The sequence below is a fragment of the Ambystoma mexicanum genome, chromosome 9 (genome assembly GCF_040938575.1).
Source record: "Ambystoma mexicanum isolate Mex_15411 chromosome 9, UKY_AmexF1_1, whole genome shotgun sequence".
NCBI lineage: Eukaryota > Metazoa > Chordata > Amphibia > Caudata > Ambystomatidae > Ambystoma > Ambystoma mexicanum.
In genome coordinates this window covers 1,200,013,806-1,200,034,603 of record NC_090931.1, presented here as the reverse complement: position 1 = coordinate 1,200,034,603, position 20,798 = coordinate 1,200,013,806, and the positions used below count along the sequence as shown (strand labels likewise).

The 20,798-nt window shown below is 42.8% G+C and overlaps 1 protein-coding gene across 1 annotated transcript in view; it reads left to right on the top strand.

Moving 5' to 3' along the window:
* THSD7B (thrombospondin type 1 domain containing 7B) overlaps positions 1–20,798 on the top strand; it is a 2,969,219-nt gene that overhangs the window by 1,592,203 nt on the left and 1,356,218 nt on the right. The window lies entirely within an intron of this gene.

The window sequence follows — 20,798 nt, the reverse complement described above, 5'->3', positions numbered from 1 at the left end:
TGGACGGATTTTCACCAAATATGCGCCAGGAGCAGCGGCTTGGTCCCAAAAGCATGCTTTTGTAAATTTGGTGCAAGTCCTTCCAGTATTTATTTTTAAAAAGACCAAAAAGTAGGTCCAACTAAATTAGTGATATCTGGCTCTGCTTCGCTGACCCATTTCCCTGTTTGCTCCACGGACAGGCATCCAATTGGCCCAGAGGGTGCGATGATGTCCGTGGAAATCGGATGCACCCATTGATTGGATGGTGAAAAGAATGATGTGCGTCAGATTTTTGGAAATGCCCGCCATGTTGCATTTGCAGACATCGGCCGGTGTCCGCAGACACCGTGGTAGAAACATATAAAAAACACAACAATGCACTTGTCAAACTTATCAAACAATCCCTGGGGAGTGTTTGAGATATTGTCTAGAGGGGATACACCTACTTTTGTGGTATTCTATTATGGTGGTAAAATGGTGTTATGTTTCACTGTAGTAATGCATCGGTGTCTTCCCTACCTATAATGATAATGCTCGCCTCTGAACATACACTAATGTCTGTATTCCATCCCAGGGCCTCATAAAGTAAAAGTTATTGGACTTATTACACTTGTATTTTGACAGTGTCACTGCCTAGCCCCAGCAACTTATCTACGATGCTGGGCTACTGCCTTGATGGCAGATCTGTTCAGCTGTAAAGATGCAAAAATGAAATACTGCACACTCGCTCACTTTCTAGCTACAGAGCCTACAATAGATAATTCTCATGAAAGCATTTACCATTACGCAACTGTCTGTATGAGAGGATTAAATACGATGACCCGAATGCCATAAAAGTGCATAGTTCATACTCACAGTTTGTGCCATGCTGAAAGAAATTACTCAGCCAGTAAAATATATTTGCCTATTTTAACTCTGTTCTAGAAAAGCACCAACATTCAGGTCATCTAATCGGAGTCCATTTTGTACTGATTTGTTAATGACAGGTTACCAGTTATGGGGAAGGAGTTGTTAATTAATTAGTTCATGTTAGCATTTGTACATAGTGCAAAATGGACAGATGATATGTTGACCCTGGAGTAGACCATGTTGCAATATGTGCAAGTGCCAGAATGTGTGCATTTCATTACAAAGTGCACCGGCCATTCATGATGTTTTTATTTTCTACATAAACCCCCAAGCAATATGTATTTATTTATTCATATTTGTAGAGCGCGCAAGAGCCCGGGGGCATTGTGGTGCTTGTTACAGGGCTTGATCAGAACTTAGTTACATATAAAAAAAACAGACAGGTTTACTTTTTGTACAATTTGCATAGCACACAATTTGCATAGAACAGTTTGTAAAGCACATAGATTGGGTAGAAGCTGAGAAGGATTGAGAAAGTAGAGAGCGGTTAGTTAAAGAGAGCAGTTTTAAGGTTTTTTCAAAATACAGGGAGAGAAGTTTCTGCTCTGAGGGCAGTCGGGAGCGCACCTCAGAGCTTCGGGGCTAGATATGGGAAGCCTATCCCTCCTGCTTTGGCCCTGTTGATGCGCGGTACAGTGAGTTGGTTGGTGTAGCAAGTTCTAGTAGGGCTGGTTGAGATAGATCTGGATAGTGTGTCTGAAAGGTAGGACGGTGCTGTGAGGTTAATGCACTTATGTGTGGTCGTGAGAATTTTGAGTGTGATGCATTCTTTGACTGGGAGCGAGTGAATAGTCTTTCTTGCTTGTGAGATGTGACCTCTTTTTGGAATGCTTAAGATTGCTCTTAGTGAGTTATTTTGGGTGATTTGGAGTCTGTTTATGTTTTTTATGGAGGTGACAGCTGGGAGTGCATTGCAATAGTCAAGCTTGGCACCTATGGTGGCTCTGGCTATTGAGAGACAGTTGTCCTTTGTTAGGAAGGGTTTTATGGCGTTAATGAGTTTGGTGCTTAGGGCGGAGGCAGAGACAATAGCACTGACTTGCTTGTTCATGGATAATGTAGCATCAATGTGGACCCCTAAAGTCTTAACAGAGGATGGGACTGGGATGATGCAGTTGTCAATGTTGAAGTTGGAATAGAGACAGTCTAGCTTTGTTAGAGTGAACTTTTGGCCAAGAATAAGAATCTTGGTCTTGTCCACGTTGAGGCATAGGCCATTTGTTGCCATCCAGGCTTGGATAGTGGAGTAGATTTGCCTTAGGGCTGTAGCGTCTTGGTGATATGAGCCAGTTCGAGGAAGGAGCACCTGGGTATCATCAGCATAGTTTGTGTATGCGATCCCAAGTGCATCAAGTTTATCAAAAAGGGGCTTTGTGAAGAGATTGTACAGCATAGGAGCAGTACAAGATCCTTGTGGAACACCACAGTGAATGATGGTGGGAGCTGTATTGGCTATGTTTAAGAAAACTTTCATTGCTCTGTCTTCTAAGAAGGAGGTGATCCAGGAAGGTGCTTGGTCGGAGAAGTGTGCTGCATGCGTGAGGTGTGCAGTGAGGATTTTATGATCCACAAGACTGAATGCCGCTGAGAGGTCTTGGAGGAGGAGGAGGATGGGCTTGCCATTGTCCAAGATTTGAGAAATTTGATTTTTTAGATCTAGCAGGGCGTTTTCTGTTCCATGCCCATTGCGAAATCCAGACTGTCTTTTACCTAGGATGGTTTTGGTTTCAAGGTAGAGTTGGATCTGGCTGTGAGCGGCCTTGTCTAATATTTTTCAGAAGAAACGGGATGGTTGTTATGGGCCGGTAGTTATTAGGCTGTGAGGGGTGTAGTGCTGGCTTTTTAAAAGGGGACGCACCGAGGCCTCTTTAACCCCTTAAGTGCCAAGGGCGAGGTATCTCGACCTTGGGATTACCTCCCTGTTGCCAAGGACAAGAAACCTCGTCCTTGGCACTTAAGGGGTTAATGCAACAGACAAAGTTAGAAGGCATTGAATGGTGAAATACCAAAATCACCAAAAAAAGGCCTTGGCACTGGGGGGAAAACCCATGGCAGTTAAAAAGTTAAGGCTGTCAGGGACAATGCCTGTTTTAAATGAGGAGTTGATGAGGGTGGTCAGGAGTGGAGCAAGTGGCTCTGCACACTCCTTGATGATCTTGGGGGGCATACATCACCCTTATATTGCAATGGTTTAAGTTGTTTTGAGTATGTCTTTGACTTCTGTTTCTGAGATGTCTTTAGATGTAAATTTAGGGAAGTTGATAGTTTTGCTGATGGGAAGGGTCTGTATTGGCTGTTTCTGGTACAGCATGGCTTTACGATGGTCTTAAATTTTGTTTTGTAGAAGATCTATTTTTTGAGCAAAGCAGCTTGTTTGCTAGTGCACCATGCTTCATCTTTAACAATCTCGTCATTGGAGATATGAGGATCTGCGAGTGCATTAAAGATGGTAAAGAGTTCCTTGGATTGAGAGTTGGCGTCGGAAATTCAGCGATTATATGTTTGGGATTTGGCAGTGAAAATGGCATCTTTTCACTTTTTGGTAGTTGTTTTGAAATTTTTCATTGCTTCCTGTGTGTTCCTACCGGAGATGAGGGGTGATGAGGATTGGATGGGATATAGCCGTAAGAAGCCAAAAAGCAGGTGCTTTTCACCCCTGAAGTGCGCGAACAGTCTCGATGTTCTGGTACAGTCCTATGATGTTTGAGAACACCTCAGATGTTTGGGGACATCTATGCCTATTTCTGCATTACAGGGTTGGTGAAAAGCAGTTCTTGGATGGCTTATAACTTTGGCACCACTCAATGAAACTAGTATAGTCCAGGTCATGATTTAAGGTCATGACCCAGACAATCTGGCTATTGGCCATGACCGCGAGGGATGAAGAATGGTGTTAAAGTGGCCATGTCCACCGGGGAGTGGTTATGTGGTAAAGTTATACGAAAGTAAGATAGGTTTGAAAGGGAAACAAAATGTGCTTGTGGTAGTATGGTCATAGGGTTCTGACTTCACCCTTTGCAGGCTGCCATGTAAAGGGAAGAGGGGCTCTGTACAGAGCCCCACCTTCTCTTTCCAAGGTGGCCATCTTGGAAAAGGATTTTCCTAAAATCTATTTTTCAGCACCACGGGTTCCCAATTGGGAACCTAGGGTGCTAATGACCTTTATCCCCCATTGCAGGGGCTGCAATGGAGGACAATGGTCCAGAGCACTCATTATTTATTTATTTGTTTATTTATAACACGCCGAAGCCCGCAGGCATAAGGGCGCACACAGACACACTTCGCTTGGGCCGATAACTTGGGCTGCCAGGCCGTCCCTGGAACGGAGGATGAACGTCACATTTTACACATTAGCAGAACACAAAACGCTTATAGAAATGTTGGAAAAATGTATGAGTCTATGTACTTTACTGAGAAATGTTAAGTAGATGGAGTCTATACGATTTTATTTTAGTTCTGTTTTTTAACTGTGAAAGGTGGTTCCTAAAGGAACCTTTCTTTTGATGTTTTTAAAAAATACAATTTTTGCAAATGGATGTTGAAATTGCTTCCCCTTGCAGAGTGGTGTGTTGCAGTATATACAGAGGACTGCTGTCTGTTGTTACAGATCAACAGCCTCTTTTATTGCTTGCAAGGTAGCTGCTGGGATTTTGTGTCCAACAGAAGTAGGCTGTGTGGTTACAGTATTGGTTGAGGAAGATGATGTGGAGGAAGACAGCCTACTACTTGCTAAGAAAGGAACAATCTTTCTGAGAGCATTGCGGTAGTTGGATTTGGTGTGGCGGCGCATGTAGGCGGTCCCATAGGAGTAATGTCCAGGTAGTCTGCGACTGAGTACAAAGTTGCACTGAGTGCATTTCACTGTTGTAGTTTTAGCCTTTGGTACATTCCCAACAGTGGTAAAGAACTACCACACCCATGATTCTCTCTGGGTGCTAGAGGTAGGCACTTCCTCCACCTCATCTTTTTGGTCCTCTTCATTGTCTTTGGAAATACTGCACTTTTTTGTTGTGTGGGTCTTCCAGCTGGTGGTGGTAGCTTTTAGGGACGAGGGATGGCAATAGCTGATGCCAATTTTAAGATAAATAGCAGTTTTTCTACTATTCTGAGCTTGAAAGTTCCTAGATCAGTAGAAAATGCAGTTCCAAACTGTCCTGAAAGCAAGGACCCGAACTCGAAGTGCACACGTGGTCATGGACATGCCATTATGCCGCGCAAGGGCATGGTCACAAGGCACTGTGTGGATGGTCCACAATGACGTCAGATGTTTGCGGACGTCGACGGAAGCAAAAACAGTGGAAAAAGTATAGAAGTGTTACAAATGATGCTAGAAGTTGGGAAATGGCAGAGTTTTAAGGTGAAACGTAAATATGGACAACAATGTTGCTATATTGGGGTAAGTATGATATTAGTAAGTTGTAGGAAAATAGCATGCACTGCTAAAAACCGTCAGAATTCTCTGAAAAAAAGCTTTGTTAAAGGGACGTTATGGTTAAGTTGCACTAATAAAAACCTATAAAATTCAATGAAAACATTTTTTTAAAGGGACGTTTATGGTTAAGTTGCACAAATAAAAAACTGAAATTCTATGAAAAAACTTTGTTAAAGGGACGTTATGGTTAAGTTGCACTAATAAAAACATGTGCAATTCAATGAAAAAACATTGTTAAAAGGACACTATGGTTACAAGTAAAACCGAAAAACCTTAACTCGCGCCACCAGCGTGCACTGCTAAGACTAATACCCAGGACATCAAAGATGACATCACTGATGACCACAATATATGCCAGCATATCACGTTACAAATATTTTCATGTTGACTGGCTGAACGCACATTTAGGTGTAACATTGGTTCTGTGAGTTTCATTTATGCCATCGTACCATTGCACAGCTAATTCCGGCAGCAAGTATTCCACCCATTCCTGGCAAACACACAGCACACACAGCACACACAGCACACAGCACACACACACACACAGCACACACATACACTCTAACACATGCAACACATACACTGCATTCACAGCACACAGGTACACAGCCACGTTTTTCACCCTTAACTTTAAAGCCAGAGAGAGCATCATCCCCCTCTGGCCTAGGGATCCTGCATCAGCTGTAATGCACTATTCGTGTTTTGGCTCATGTCTTCCCCCTCTAATGGCATCATGCTTAATTTGTATTCCTTGCTTATCAGGAAGCATGCTGACTCCTGTGCCAGCCTTTCCAACACTTGAGGCAGCATGCTCGCTTCTGCTTTGGATGGTCTCCTCCTGCTCCTCAGACAGCATGCTCACATCCACGTTGGCATCTGCGTTCTGAGTCATATAACACATGTGATGCAACCGATCACAAACATGTTAAAATATAACGTAATGGTCATGTATTGAGAAGAAAGCTTTGCAAGGAGAGACACTGCCAAGTCACCATTCCTGTTGCACTTACCTCAACAAACCGAGTATGGCGGGACAGTAGAAGAATGTAGGCACACTCTGAACATGTTGACTTTCTTTTAATTAAATTATAAAGAAAGGGCCTATCTCTCCATATTGATAGAGGCATTTCCCTGCCATACTAAAATAACTAGAGTTGTGTATCTGTTATCAGGAAGTAAATGTCTTCAGTTCTAAACCTAACTTTACCTGACCCTGCCACTAATACAAACATCTATAGTCAGCCAAAAGAATGTCTCTAATCTCCTGGTCATTTCCCTTTGTGCCTTCTTGGCTGCAGCTTTCTCTCAGGGTTTGAATCTTGTCTCCTTATATTGTCAATAAACCAGAAATATGTTTTTTATGCTGATATTCTCTGATATTCTCTTTGAATTTCAATTTATGAGCTCGTGTAATGCATCCCTAATGTTCATTGGTCTTTTACTATTGGTAGTGTTATGTTGAAATGATTCTTCTGAAGATACTGTCTCACAGTCTTTACTTTGCTTTCAGGTTTCTCACATTCTTGAGATCCAACCTTTCTTAGGTTTCGTAAGATTTTATCTCTGGAGTATACAGGTTCGATCCCCGGGTTTGTGCTTAGAAACCTCTGGGTGCTAAGCATGTTATAAACAACCAATTATAATCATAATCATCTGTTAGGAATCCCCCCTTCCTCGGTTTTCTCTACAGGTTTCTTTCTCTCGTTATTCAATTCACTTGGCAGTTTCAATTCATGATTCATATTCCACTTGTATATGGAGTGTCTTCCCCAATCTTCAACAGTGAGCTTCTGTAGTTGTTCCCTCTCTTCCCAGGGCATGTCTTGGTTTCACACTCAGCCTTGTTTATCAACCATTATTATTATTGTTCCTCACATATCGACATATTTAGGTTTACTATGTGTATGTCACTCTCACTCTGCTGGGAAGAGATGCATGAAGTTCTGCAGCTAAGGTCCGAGCAAGGTAACAGTGTCAACACGGAAGTCCAAGCAGCTACACAGAGCGAGAGAGCAGCCCAGTGAGTGACACACTCAGGGAGGCACTGCAGAAACCAGAATGAAGCAAGTCATGCATCCCGACTACTGCAGAGGCTGGACATAAGACTGAAGCCTGAACGCCTACTGGAGGTGCTGGCAGTGCATAGAGAGATGCAGGAACCAGAGAACCATTCAACTTGGAGTTTGAAATGACAAGAAAGCACAATAAGATTACCGTTGATCCCAGGGAAAGGGTTGGGATGCCGAAACACTTTCGGGTGAGATAACTAAAGCCCTAGGAAATGTAACTGGGGTCTGAAACCCTCAGTTTGAACTTGAGGAGACCAAGAAGGGAAGCCATAGAGACATTATGTGTTGAAACCTGGTAGAAATATGTAGCAGGTGTTTGGAAAGCAAAGTGAATGATTGTATATTAAAAAAGTACTAAACACATGTTGTTGAAAAAAACTGCATACAAGTCCTAGCACGAGAATATACCAGGCAAATCCAAGTGTTTGCAAGATAGTGAAAGAGACTGCATCCAAGACCTGGCAGGAGTGTATACCAGGCAAAATCAAGAGTGTGTTTTACACTGTAGTAAGAGGAGAATCTCAAGGAAGATCCATGTCCTTAAGATTGAGAATTGTTTTAAATGTGGAAAAAAAGCCAGGCAAGAGGTATTCCAGGTAACTTGCAAGCCTGGGACCTGCACCCAAATTGTGATACAGAGAAAACATAACCCTCAAGGACGGCATGTGACCTTAGAATTTTGAACTATTTTTATTGTGAAGAGAAACGTGGGGAAAGGAGCCCTTTCCTCATGAACAGTGAACCCATCAAGAAGACCAAGTTATCCTCTGAGGTTACAAGGAAAGTTGAACTTTTCCCTTTTGAGAAAAGGGATCTGGGGAAGGGATCAAGTCCCTGGAACTGTGAGCATTGTCCACTTGGAACTTGCTAGTTGGATTTATACGTATGTTCTGGATTTGACCATTTGTGCACTTTAAGAATCAGAGACAATATTCTTTGCACCTTAGATTTAGTTTTAGAGTGTGAGGGCCAAAATATGATTTCATACAGAGGACCTACTTTTGCTTTGGAAAGCTTAACAAAGGACATACCCATTTGTTTTTGTTGAGGTTGGGAAACTCCTAATAGATTAGGGCTGGCTAGGCATTTTTCAAACCCCTTTATCATTTAATACATGTATATAACTAAAACATGAGTCCTCTGTGTCCACATCTCATTCCTGGCTCCTCAAAACTCTCTCTCTCTTCTAACATCCACCTAACCCGAGTCTATCCTATCACAGAGGACATCACAACACAGATCAGAGAATGCTCAGATCCTTACTTTCCCAACAGTGGTTGTGCTCTTAATCTATCTTAAAACATGCACTGAGTTATATTGCAATTGTACTTTCATCCTTCTTCACACAGCTTTGGAAGAGGTCATCCTGTGTGTAAACTTTACTTGTGACAGGAGTCAATGAACAGATTGCTCATAGCATTCAAATACCAATGGTGAAAATGTTGCTTCCAATGTTTATCTTTTTTTTTCAGTTTCATTTCAAGACACTGGGGTCATTATGAATTGGGCGGTAAGGGATACCGGGCACCGGTAAGGAGACCGGTGCCGGTAATCCCTTACCGCCCAATTCCGAGGTCGCTTAGCGGGAACCGTAAAGGACGTGTTGTCTGACCACACGTCCTTTACACGTCCCTCTAAGGGACCAGGGTGCTAATTACGGGCCTGCTTTTTGCAGGCCCCCTACGGGGGCTGAAATCGGAATGGGGAATGGCTGGCTGAATGGGGACTTACCGGGTCTTCCAGGGTCGGAATTACCCGGTAAGTCCCCATCCAACCAGACCGGACCAGGTATTGGAGGCAGCCATGGCGCTTATAGCGCCATGGCTGCCTCCAATCTCGGAATGAGGCCCACTGCTATTATCAGAACCTGAAACAGGATAGGCATGGATTGATGCTTGCTAAGAAGTAATACATTAAGTCAAGGTTTTGTCATATGCAGACTACCTTCACTGTAGAGAAGGGGCAAGAGCACATGTGTAGCTGCTAGAATCATGTGCAAGGAGTATCCTCCAACACCTCTTTAAGTCCTTTGCAAGTCTGGTAAGTGACCGTTTGTAAGGTATATCTTTGAAGGAGCTTTCATCATTTTCCATTGGCTGTCAACAAAGCCATAATTATGACATAATAAGACTGGTACAGTCACAATTTATAATAAACTTTATATTTGCACTTTTTTTTATTGATTAAGTGTTTTCCTTTCACTAATACTTTAAGTGGCTTACTATGAAAAATGGATGCAACAATAAGCATTACATGCGGTGCTGAGTTTACTGATAACATTATCAGTTCCTGCCTCACTTAGCGTTCAATTTTGCATCAAGCAGCAATTTTTTGAGGTAGCATTCACCTAGAGCTGGGAGGAAATCGCAGAGGCAACATGCTTGTCTTGAAAGCAAGACAATTTTAAGCAGCATGGTTTTCAAACATGACATAAAAAAGCTAAATTTTAATTAAGCTAAAGCAAAAAATATATCCAACCCCGTACCTATAGAAAATGTAACCTTTCCACACTATCCTAGCAGATCAACATCATTAAAGTACTTAAAATAAAGCGTGAATACATCAAAGTAGTCAAAGAAGAACTGTTTTATTATGACTCTGACATCTAGCATTCTCTTTATTGATGTTGTTTTATCAGGGGCAAAATGTTTTAACTGAAAAACACATAGGGCCTTATTACAAGTATGCCCAGAAAGGGCTGAGGTGGTTGTTTGTGGTGTCGTGTTGTTGCAGTTGGGTGATGATAAAGTGCTCTATGATTCTGGTGAGGCATGGCAGCATATTAATGCAGTGGTAGTTTTCAGTAAGCTTGGGGTGAAGAGACAGTGTTTTGAGGAGGGAAGAGATTCATCCAGTCAGCGAGGATAGTGCCACGAGAGAGTGGAGTTGATGATGTTGAACCAGTGTGGAGGGTGTTGATGAAATTGGATCTGACTTGACAATTGTATGCATCATCCAGGAAGTGTACTGGTTTTGATGATGGTGTCTTTGTCGATGTTGTGGAATGTGTCCCATGTGTTGTAATGTTTGCAAGCAGGGGTGGGAGTGGAATATCAGTGGTAGGGTTTGTCTGATGTTTAATTTTTGGAATTGAAGTAGTGCAAGAGGGAGTTGCATAGGGATGTGGATGGGGATGTGGAAGGCATGGTTGATGGATATGGAAGGGATTTGATAATGTTGAATGGATCCTGTGGTTAAATAGTGGCACATTTTTCTTAGAGGTAGCGGGTGGCCTTGCTATTGCGTATGATGTCAGGGTCAGTCACTTCTCCAATCAAACGAGTTGGTGGTAGATCTCTTTCTTCGGCTGGGGCCTCCCTCTGGAACAGCCTTCCTGCCCACCTGAAACTTGAGGAGAACCATCTCTGGTTCCGGAAGCACCTCAAAACTGTTCTCTTTGCTCTGCTTTCTCTCCTCCTCTCCCCTGCTGATTTCCTGGCTGAAACTGACTTTGCACTGGCTCCCTGGCCACCCTCTGATCCCGGACCCAGGTCTCCTGCCCTGCCAGTTGCACGCCTGCACTGCCTTCCTTGCAACCCCTCACTCGGGGACTGCTATTTCTGTATCCCTACAGTCCCTTTACCAGCACTTGACACTGGATGCCTGCACTTACCCTTTACTCTTGCACTTGCCAGCTGCTAGCCATACTTTACTTATTGTTATTTATTCTATTATCCTTTTACTGCACTGTCCCCTCCCGCTTCCCCTCGCACTTTCCCGTTGCCCCTTCCTATGCACTTGCGTGATCTAAATGACACCTGGCCTAGTAGGATCGTTGTCTGTCTTCCTTCTGTTCCACCTCCCTTGCCTTGTCGCGCCTTGAAACACTTGTGTATAGGTGCATTATAAATGTCATATCATATCATGTGATTTGAGGAGTCATATTTTGTGAATTGCTGGTGTGGCGATGGTATTATTATTGTTGAGGAGAATGGAGGGATGTGATGTCTGTGTGGGCTGGAGGGGGTGGTAGGAGTGGTGCTAAGACAGTGTCTCTAATGTATTTGGTTTGTCTGGCTGGGTAAGGTTAGGGTGCTTGGACGAGGTTAGGGTGCTTGGACGCTGAGGGGTTTTGTGTGGAAGAGTGATTGTGAAGGGATTACCAAGTGGTCAAACCACAACAACCAGATTAGATTTTCCAGACAAATGATTTTTGTTTGAAATCTAAAGGTCCATGGTATTTCCAGCTATGTGTGCAGTTATATGTGATGAGTTATATGAGATCACAGAAGGGTGGGTGGAGTCGGGATATTGTTTAGAATGTTATTTCAGGGTGAATGGGAACTGCCAGGATTGAACTTCAACAAACGACCAATGAAACCTTCCCCGGTGCTTTGTGTTCCCTTGCACAGTACTCCACTACTAGTAAATTTCAGGATATTCAATTATATAGTCTTTAGGTAAGTGTCAATTTTAATAATCAATTACATACTGAAATGCAAATTCAATTGGAGACAAAAGAATGAGTTGAAATGCATTTTGGTAATTCCAGGACCTTGTTCAGGGTAAACATCTGAAAAACATATGCAACAAAGACAATTCAACCATAACACAAATTGAAAAGATGGTTTAGACAAAGTATCATCCTACTGTAACCATCTCCTTCCTAGAATCTCCTTTGATATCCAAGCAAATCCGAATAAATATACACAAACATCATAGTGAAAACCCCATAAAACCTGATAAAATCTATGATGAAAAAATGTACATTGATATAGATTCTATCAATGAAGCTCTCCAGCCGTAAGTGATTTCATAAAAAAGTAATAATAGAAACATGTTTAGGCCATTAAAATGTGATTCCACATGGTGCGCTCGAGCATTGGGAATGGTGTAAAGAAAACGGAAAGATTGAAGTCTCCAAGGTAGACATTGATACAGGGGCAGCTGTGGTTATTAGTGAGAAGGCTGGGATGGTGTATTGGGGCTGTAAATGAGGTGGTGAAAGGTGAGGTGTGGGTGTCATGGAGGGGAGAAGGGAGAGCTCAGGAGCATTGGCAAGAAACATGATTGTACCTGCACAATTATCACACTTGAAATTGTCAATGGAGGAGGAATATCAGGATGTGGAAGTTTAGCCCCTTCCTTCCGAGGCACAAGGGAGATGAATGGCCTACACCTCTGGAAGAATGATCACAATCCACGGATGATGAACAAGAGGGAATACTTATAGATTCTCAAGCTCTGATTTCATTGGAATCAGGTGACTTTGTGGAACATGACAAGGATTATGCTTCAGCCCCTGATTCTAGATTGAGAGTCAGATGCTTATTCATTGATCATACCACAGAGAGTGAGTAAGACAATCAGATAGAGCAAGCCATAGAATGATAGATTTTCAGAATTGGCCACAGGAGCAAGGAGACTCTGACACAGGTGAGTGATTTGCAGAGACTGCTTTTATTTAAATAATAAAGGCGTGGGAAAAATGCTGCATTAGCCCTTACTCTACGAGGGGTTTCCCTGCCTCAACAAAACAAACTAACAAGCCTGTCCTTGTCAGAATGTCCAAATCAATGTTCACATGTCCTGTGCCAAAACCCTACTCTGGCCCTCTCACTCTATATTCGTCAAAACCTACGGTAAGGGAAAATAATATGTGGTTGGCTGTTTTCTTACAGCTTACAGTATACCCTGGTATACTGCTATAATACGTAGGTCCTAAGTTCAAGGTATGTTAATCTTTGACAAGGACAATCTTCTTACCTGGCCTTCATTCCCAAATCTTTCAGTGCCAGGGGGACAATTCCCTTCCCTGATCTTTCCTGTACCATATTTGGTGCCAAGGGGGACATCCCCTGGTCTTGGCTTCTGTTAATCCCAAGTATGGTTTCTCCCCACCAAATTTTATATTAGTTACTTTGTGGTAATTAGTATGGTCCGCTTATATATACAGGCCTTTGGTGTGTGTAGTTGTCCCACTGCCTTGTTATTCATAAACAATTGTTTATGTTATACTCCTTTGTTCTTGACATAGTTGATATACTCTGTGAGTTACTTCTAGTGATTACTCCTGACTGTGCACTTCACAGTCACTGGACCGAGGAGGGGCAGGGTAACTTTCTAACATGTGTGTTCCCAGCATTAGACAATCCCCTTTGTTTGGCCAGAGTGGTGTGTTAAGGGCATTGACAATATTGGTAAGAAATCAACTCTCTTAACCCCCAATACTCCTTCACCTTGTTTAAACTTGGTTCTCAAGGCCCACCAGCCCCTCTTTCCCCGACACTTTACCTGCTTTGGTTGTTCTTCTGTGGGTTTCCTTCTTGGCTTGATTTGGCACTTTGCAACTCCCTGTGGTGATGCCTCTCTCTTTTCTTGCGTTGCTGCCCATACCATCTGTCAAAGCTGCTTCCCTACCTTGTTTCTATTGGGCTATAGTAGGTAGTGACCTGCCACATCGGAACCTCCTTGATGGTCCCTCCTAGCCTGCTTCCAATGTCAGTAAGCAGGGGCTCATAGCGTGCCTCGGAGTGTCTCCCCTCCAAAACCATTTCTTGATGTGGCGGGCTCGACCCGGGTGGCTCTTCAACGCCGGTCGGATTCAGGGCTCCACTTCTCCTTTTGTCACATGCAGTATGGGCTTTCTCTAAATCCCGGGGGTTGCTCTGCTGTTACTGTTCTCTAAATCCCAGAGACGCGGCTTGTTTCCCTGCTATGTCCATTCCTCACTGATGTTCTTCCTAGCTGGTCAATGCTTCAGCTTCTCGTCAGTATTTTGGGTACTGCTGCTATGCCTGCCATATGGTTGTGGAACCACTTCTCCAAGCCCTGGTTCCTGCTGTCACTTGGGCTGGGGAAGTGGTTTCCTGCTGATTCAGGTGTAAATTCACATATTTGCACTCTTGGGTGCTGTGTTTCCCTTCTTCCTTTGGTCTTTCTTTTGTCCTGCAATACCTATGGTACCTTCTTTTCTTTCCAGCCACTGTCCCTCACTTTCATGGTCAAGGCTTTTGCCACTGCCACAACTACACCTTCTTCTGCTCCTTCCAATAACCATTGATTGGTTCTCTACTCCTCCTTTTGTAGGAATAGTTTCTCTTTCAAAGGGATAACAATTAGAACATTGTTGCTGTTTTGGAAGTGCCTCTCTATAGGGCTTCCTCGTCACAGTACTCATGGTACTTTTTACTTTGGAATATTTAGTTTGGTACCGCATGTGAGTTTTAAGATGGATGTTGGGGATGGATTAGTGTTCCCTTGATATTTGACAAGCAAACATTCTTAATTCTCCCCTTAAATTAATGGCTTCTCCTTCTAAGGAAGATGACAGGAGCTTTGCTGCGTTCAGGTGGGGGTGAATTCTCCTTGGGTAATCCATGTAGTCTTGGTGTTCTCCTTCCTCGTTCCATTAATATTATGTAAGAGGCCCACTATGAGAATTGGGGAACCTCATTCCCAATTATTAAAGGAAACAGTATCTTGGGGATTATTGTGTGTTTGTTTATTTATTTGATAATGCAAACCTAACCCTTAGGTAGCTGGACGCAGCAGTTACAAGGATACTTGGTTACAGGATACAGATAAGTACATGAAACATTAAAATGGGTGAAACATACAGGTTAGGTAGGGTGTACATACAGTCAGGTCTTTTATAAAGGGAAGAGGTGGTGATAGACACATAATCTCGCAGGATAGTGCTGGAGGTCGCAAGTCAAGGTGGTGAGCAGGTTCTAAGGGTCGTTAGCTCGCAGCCAATTCAGCAGGTTCTTTCTAAAACTAGTGTATGGTTGTTCCACTCTAATGGAGGTCGGCACAGCATTCCAGGTGATAGCAGTTTTAACAGGGAAGCTGGTTCTGCCAGCTTTGGAGAGTCTTAATCTAGGAATTTCTGGTGAGAAGTGATTGGCAGCCCTTGTGTAGTGTGTAGATATTTTTTTAGTGAGTCTGGCAGAGAGATAAGGGGGCACAGCATTGTTAAGGCATTTGAACATGAGGGATGCCATTTTGAGGAGTATCCTGTCACTAATTTTTAGACAGTGATGGTCTCTTTTAATGTTGGAGATATGCGCACTACGTGGTATATTCAGGGCTGCTCTCAGGGCGTTAATTTGTAAAATTTGGATTTTGTTGATGGTGCTTTTTTTGGCGCCAGCATGTAAGGCATTACAGTAGTCTAGCTTTGACATAATTAATGCATTGGCGAGTGTAATGAAGCTAGCTGTAGATAAGAAGGGTCGGCAGGCCCTGATTAATTTACAAGTATATGGTATGGATGATGCCATCGAGCTGACTTGTTTTTTTTAATGAGAGTGTAGAATCCAAGTAGCTACTTTAATTACCTTTCCATCTATGGTAAATGCATCATAGCTGGGGCTTTGTTTTTTTATGTTCAGGTCAGAACCCAGGATCAGGATCTCAGTCTTGTCATCATTCAGACAGAGTCCATGTGAGGCCATCCATGCCTGAATGATGATGTATATCCTGTTCACCAGCGTAGTTACCCACAGAATAGAGGTAGGGACTTTAGCATTGGGTACTATTGCCTGTTCCCATGTATGAACCCAACTTCTCATCTTCCATTTTTTCTCTAACCAGTTGGCAAGATTTCCCAGGCGAATAGTAGATCTCTTACAGCCCATGTCTAAGTGGGCCCACATAGGTCTTCCCTCTTCTTTGGCAAGGACTATATAGGTGGTTGTATTTCCTGAACAAAAGTATTGGTCGGTTCTGGTGGATAGCTGGTGAGGATACGGCTTGGAAAGGAAATTTTCGTTGTCCCTAGTTGTTCCCTCTTTTCATAATACTCTGGGCCTTCCTCTTGGTACTAGGATACCCTAAAAAAGGATCATCTGTCATCTGACTGGTCATTCTGGGACATCATCTTCCTCTTCCTGGGTTACCACCAGAGAGCCATTTGATTCCCCTTCCTCTTCTTCAACAAAATTAAATACTCAGATTCTTCTCGTCGGTTTATAGGTTGTAGAAAAGTTCAAAAGTACAAATGTGACCTCCTCTCTACTGGACAGGAGTGGTAATATTTTGGCCCCTCTCTTCCAGTCCTCTTTGCCAGATGACATGATTTAAAAAGCAACATGGGTGGGTAGGTCCACTTGTACCTCTAATGAGACCATCATTTTATCCTGTGCAGGAACCAATTACTCTATATGACAATATAGATTATAACTATTACCCTCTACTGCCTTTCTTACTGGAGTGATTGCCTGCAGAGTTATGTTACAAAAGGCAACTCCCTTAAAGTTGTGTATGAGTCCAGTGCTTCTAGGCTATTTGAGTTGTACCAATTCTCTTCTGTGTCACTGTCATAGGACACATCGATTTGCCATTTTGCAACTCCCTGTTCTGCTCTCTCTCTTTATTTGTGTTGCTGCCTGCACCATCTGTTAAAGCTGCTTCCCCACCTTGTTCCCATCAGTCTGTTGTAACATGCCACGTCGGGACCACATTGATCGTCCCACCCCACAATTGATCAGTTGTATACTCCTCCTTTTGTAGGAAGAATGCTTCTTTCAAATGGATAACACTAGAACTTTGTTGCTGCTTTGGAAGTGCCTCTCTATAGGAGTTCCCTGTTTCAGTACTCATGGTACTTTTACTTCTGAATATTTTGTTTGGTAAAGTATCTGAGTTTTAATTTGAATGTTCGGGGGTGGATCAGTGTTCCCTTGATTATAGTGACACAACCACTGGGTTTGTCACACATGCTTTAGATCCTCTTCATGCTTCAGTGTACAGACTTTTCCAAAGACTGAGAGAAAACACGCATAATAGTGGATGTTCATCTTTGCAGAGAGGAACATTAAAACCACCGTCATTAGCAGCACCCGTAAATTATAAATAGAAATGTTCACTAAGCATACCTCAATAAGGAGGAGATGAGGGTAGGGTCCCTTTTAATTCTCAAAACATTTCTTGTTAATGGTGTTATTCCACAGCTTGAAAGCATCAACCACTCATTGCCACCTGTCATGTAGGCAAAACAGCATTGTGTAAGGGAAGCTCTCCAGAAATCTGTACATCTCTTTGTTGCTGTCCCACATTAAGTTGAACCTACCTTTTTGAAAAACAGGTGAGCCCCCCAACCTTCTACTACAGACAATGGACACTTTGGAACTGTCATCCCAAACCATTACAGCATAGAATATTGCAATTAAACAGACTTTCACTATCCTTTTGGGAAAACTAACTTTGCCAGCGGTTCCTGGGTTATGCAGTAAATGTATTTTCCCCTCAATGCACCATCCACCTGTTCCTCAGGGATTTTAGCATGTTACAAAATATAACAAAAAGTATGAAAAGCGTTGACTCTTCATTGCCAACCGTGATGTAAAATTGGCAATGGATTTGCTGCCCTATTCCTTTGTGGAAAACCAAGGATTCAGATAGCTTCTGGTAGATCCTTTCTGGAGAATTCGGAGTCAATATATACTTGAAAGGGGGTATGTCCTGGCTGTAGAAGTCAAAAAAGTTGCAACTTATTTCAATGCAAGTCAAATCTACTGTGTATTAACCATCCATTGATGGCGCTATTTTTTGCCTATTCATGGAGAGGTGTACATCAAAAACACAACATGCGCTTTCTTTTTGTTGAAGTTAGGTACAGCTTTTAATATATTGCTGACCTATTAACTCTTTTATACTCTTTTTTACATATTCATGGAGTAATACTGCTATTTCAATCTGTGCAGAAGTGCAATTATTCTACACAACAACAATTGTGGACAATGAGTACACAAACTATATTACAAGCATAAACTAAGTTAAAAAAATTGATACAGGAATATACTTCATAGTAAAATAAAACGAATAGAGAAACACATACATGACAATTCTTTTAATACATGTTGGTGTCCTAGTTGTACATCATGGTTTTTTAACAAGTTTTACGAACCAGATAGAGTTTAAATGTTATCATTACTCTAGGTGGAAGGTCTTGGGTAGGTCTTTCACAGCCAGGCTAAAGGGTGACCAAATGGTAGGTCAACGTCACTGAAATTAATCAACAAACAGATTTTTACAAATAGGACTGTGGGACACCTAGGGGTGCACTGGTACTTGGACATTTTGGCTTTCTGTGGGTCACAGCCTTCTTCTGTAGTCAAGGCATGGTCTCCCCTATAAAGAATTAAGGGGAGGTGAGTAAAAAACAGGTTTGGAAGAGTAGGGGACTGCAAAGCACAGCAAGTTATAACATATACTAGACGTGTATACACAATTAAATAGGACAAAACTATTAAAAACACTAGTTTTCACAGATTATTGGTCATATACTGACCTTGCACAGGGCTCGGTCCTGACTGGAAGCCTAACGGCTGGCGGGAAGAGATGGGTTGAACCAAAAATGGGGTGACTTGGGTTCACAAGTGTTCTCAATGTAGGGCTGTATATAAGGGCAGAAAGAAAGAAATATATCTATCTGTGTATGCCATTAGGAAGCAACAGAAAGCATTGGAGAGTTCAGTGAGAGTATGTTTAATATAAAAAAGTACCTTTAACCCATGGTCTGCAGTACAACGTGGGACAGTGTTCTTGTCTGTGAGGCACTTGTGATGAGCAAACTGGAAGCTGTATTTAGCTGGCCGGATGCATGGTTCATGGGCCGTAAGTACAGGGTGGAACTAGATGCGAAGAAAAAGGGTAGTAGGGGTAGTGCCATGTTAATATAAATCCACTGGCATGGAGGCAGTGGAGAAGCTAAAAAGTAGGTTTCGCTGGAATGCGCTGTTACATTGGTCTTGACAATTCGGAGTCAGCACAAGTTAATGTGCACTGCCGTCCCACTTCTCAAAAAGCATGATATACTATGATATAAAATGGCATTTACAAATGCGCCTGTACACAAGTGTTTCTAGGTGCAACAAGACAAGGAGGGGGACACAAAGGAGGACAAAATATCGGTTTTACTAGCCCTTGTGTCATTCAGATCATGCAGGTGTGAGAACAGTGAAGGGGAGAAGTGCCAGGAGAGAGTGGAAGTGCAGTTAACCCACAATTGCAGTCAGCAGGTGGCTCATAAGTGCAGAGAGCAGGGACTTTATGGTTGCAGATACAGACCCTTAAGTGCTGGGGAGCCGGGAGGCAGTGCAAGGGCAACGGAACATGCAGGAGCATGGGTCCGAGTTCAGAGGGTTACCAGGTGACCAGTGTGTGAAGCAATCAGGTGCATCAGCAGGGCAGAGGAAGAGAGAAAGCGGGAGTGAAAAGGAAGGTCTTGAATTGGTTCCAGAACTATGGGTGGTTCTGCTCAGGTTTGATAGAGGCAGGGAGGCTGTTCATTAGGGTGGCTGCAGCGAAGGAGATAGATCTGCCCCCAACTCTCTGCTTAGAGAAGAGTCTGACCCTCTGAGAGTTGGAGGTGGATGAGCAGAGAGCTTGAGCAGGGAGATTATTTGGAAGAGAAAGTTTGAGGTAGAGCAGTCCCAGGTCCCAGAAAGCCTTGTGGAGGATGCAGAGGGTTTTGAACTTGATCCTTACAGCCACAGGGAGTGAGTGAAGAGATTTCAGAGCAGGAAAGATATGATCCCTGGGACTGAGGCAAAGGACAAGTCTCTCAGTCCTGTTCTGGATAAGTTGAAAAGGTTGAAGAGTAGAGGCAGAAATATTTAGAAGGAGGCTTTTGCAGTAGTCCAGCCTAGAGAGGAGTAGAGCTCTGGAGACAGTAATCTCTGGGGGAAAGTGAGAAAAGAAATAATACATCTGAGGAGATGCAGCTGATAGATTGACTTCTTAGAGACGTCAGAGATATGAGAAGAGAAGGAGAGGGTGGAGTTGAAGATTACACCAATGTTCTTAGCCTCACAGGAAGGAGCCGGAAGAGGGCCTAGAGTGGCTGACCAGAGAGAGAGAGGAAAGGAAAGAACAGGTGCCCCAATGTGGAGGATCTCAGTCTTACTGGCATTAAGGCAGTAGAGTTCAATACCCACTTCAATTCTCATTTGTCCATCTGTTCCTGTTCAATTGGCTGTGTAAACCAAACACCAGAGATGCTTCAAGGAGACACCAGTGATAAAACCAGTGATAAAACTACATTTAAAAATTAGCAGGCATTTTATCAGATTTGCAATGTGTAGATAATGTCATATTCTGTCCCTCCAGATAAGGGAGGGGCCTGTCAGGGATTATCATATTTGCAAGTTATGGACAAGGTATGAAATATAGCCAAGGCAGAAGGTGGGGAATCCTAGAGCCAAGAAAGAAATACCCATCAACAGTTACTTGCATGACAAAAAGGATACGATGGGCATAAGTTGTTCCCATTCTTGATTAAGGTCGTGTTGAGTGATGCCTGCGCTAATATTTATACTTCCACAGAATTTGATTTCTGCAGTGAATGTCAAAAATTGTGTTTGCCAAGTCTGGAGTCTAGTTCCAAAAGCTATGAAAAGAAACATGTTGGTTGTGAGGGCGCAATTTGGTCATCTGATCATTTTCTAACTTCTTATGAA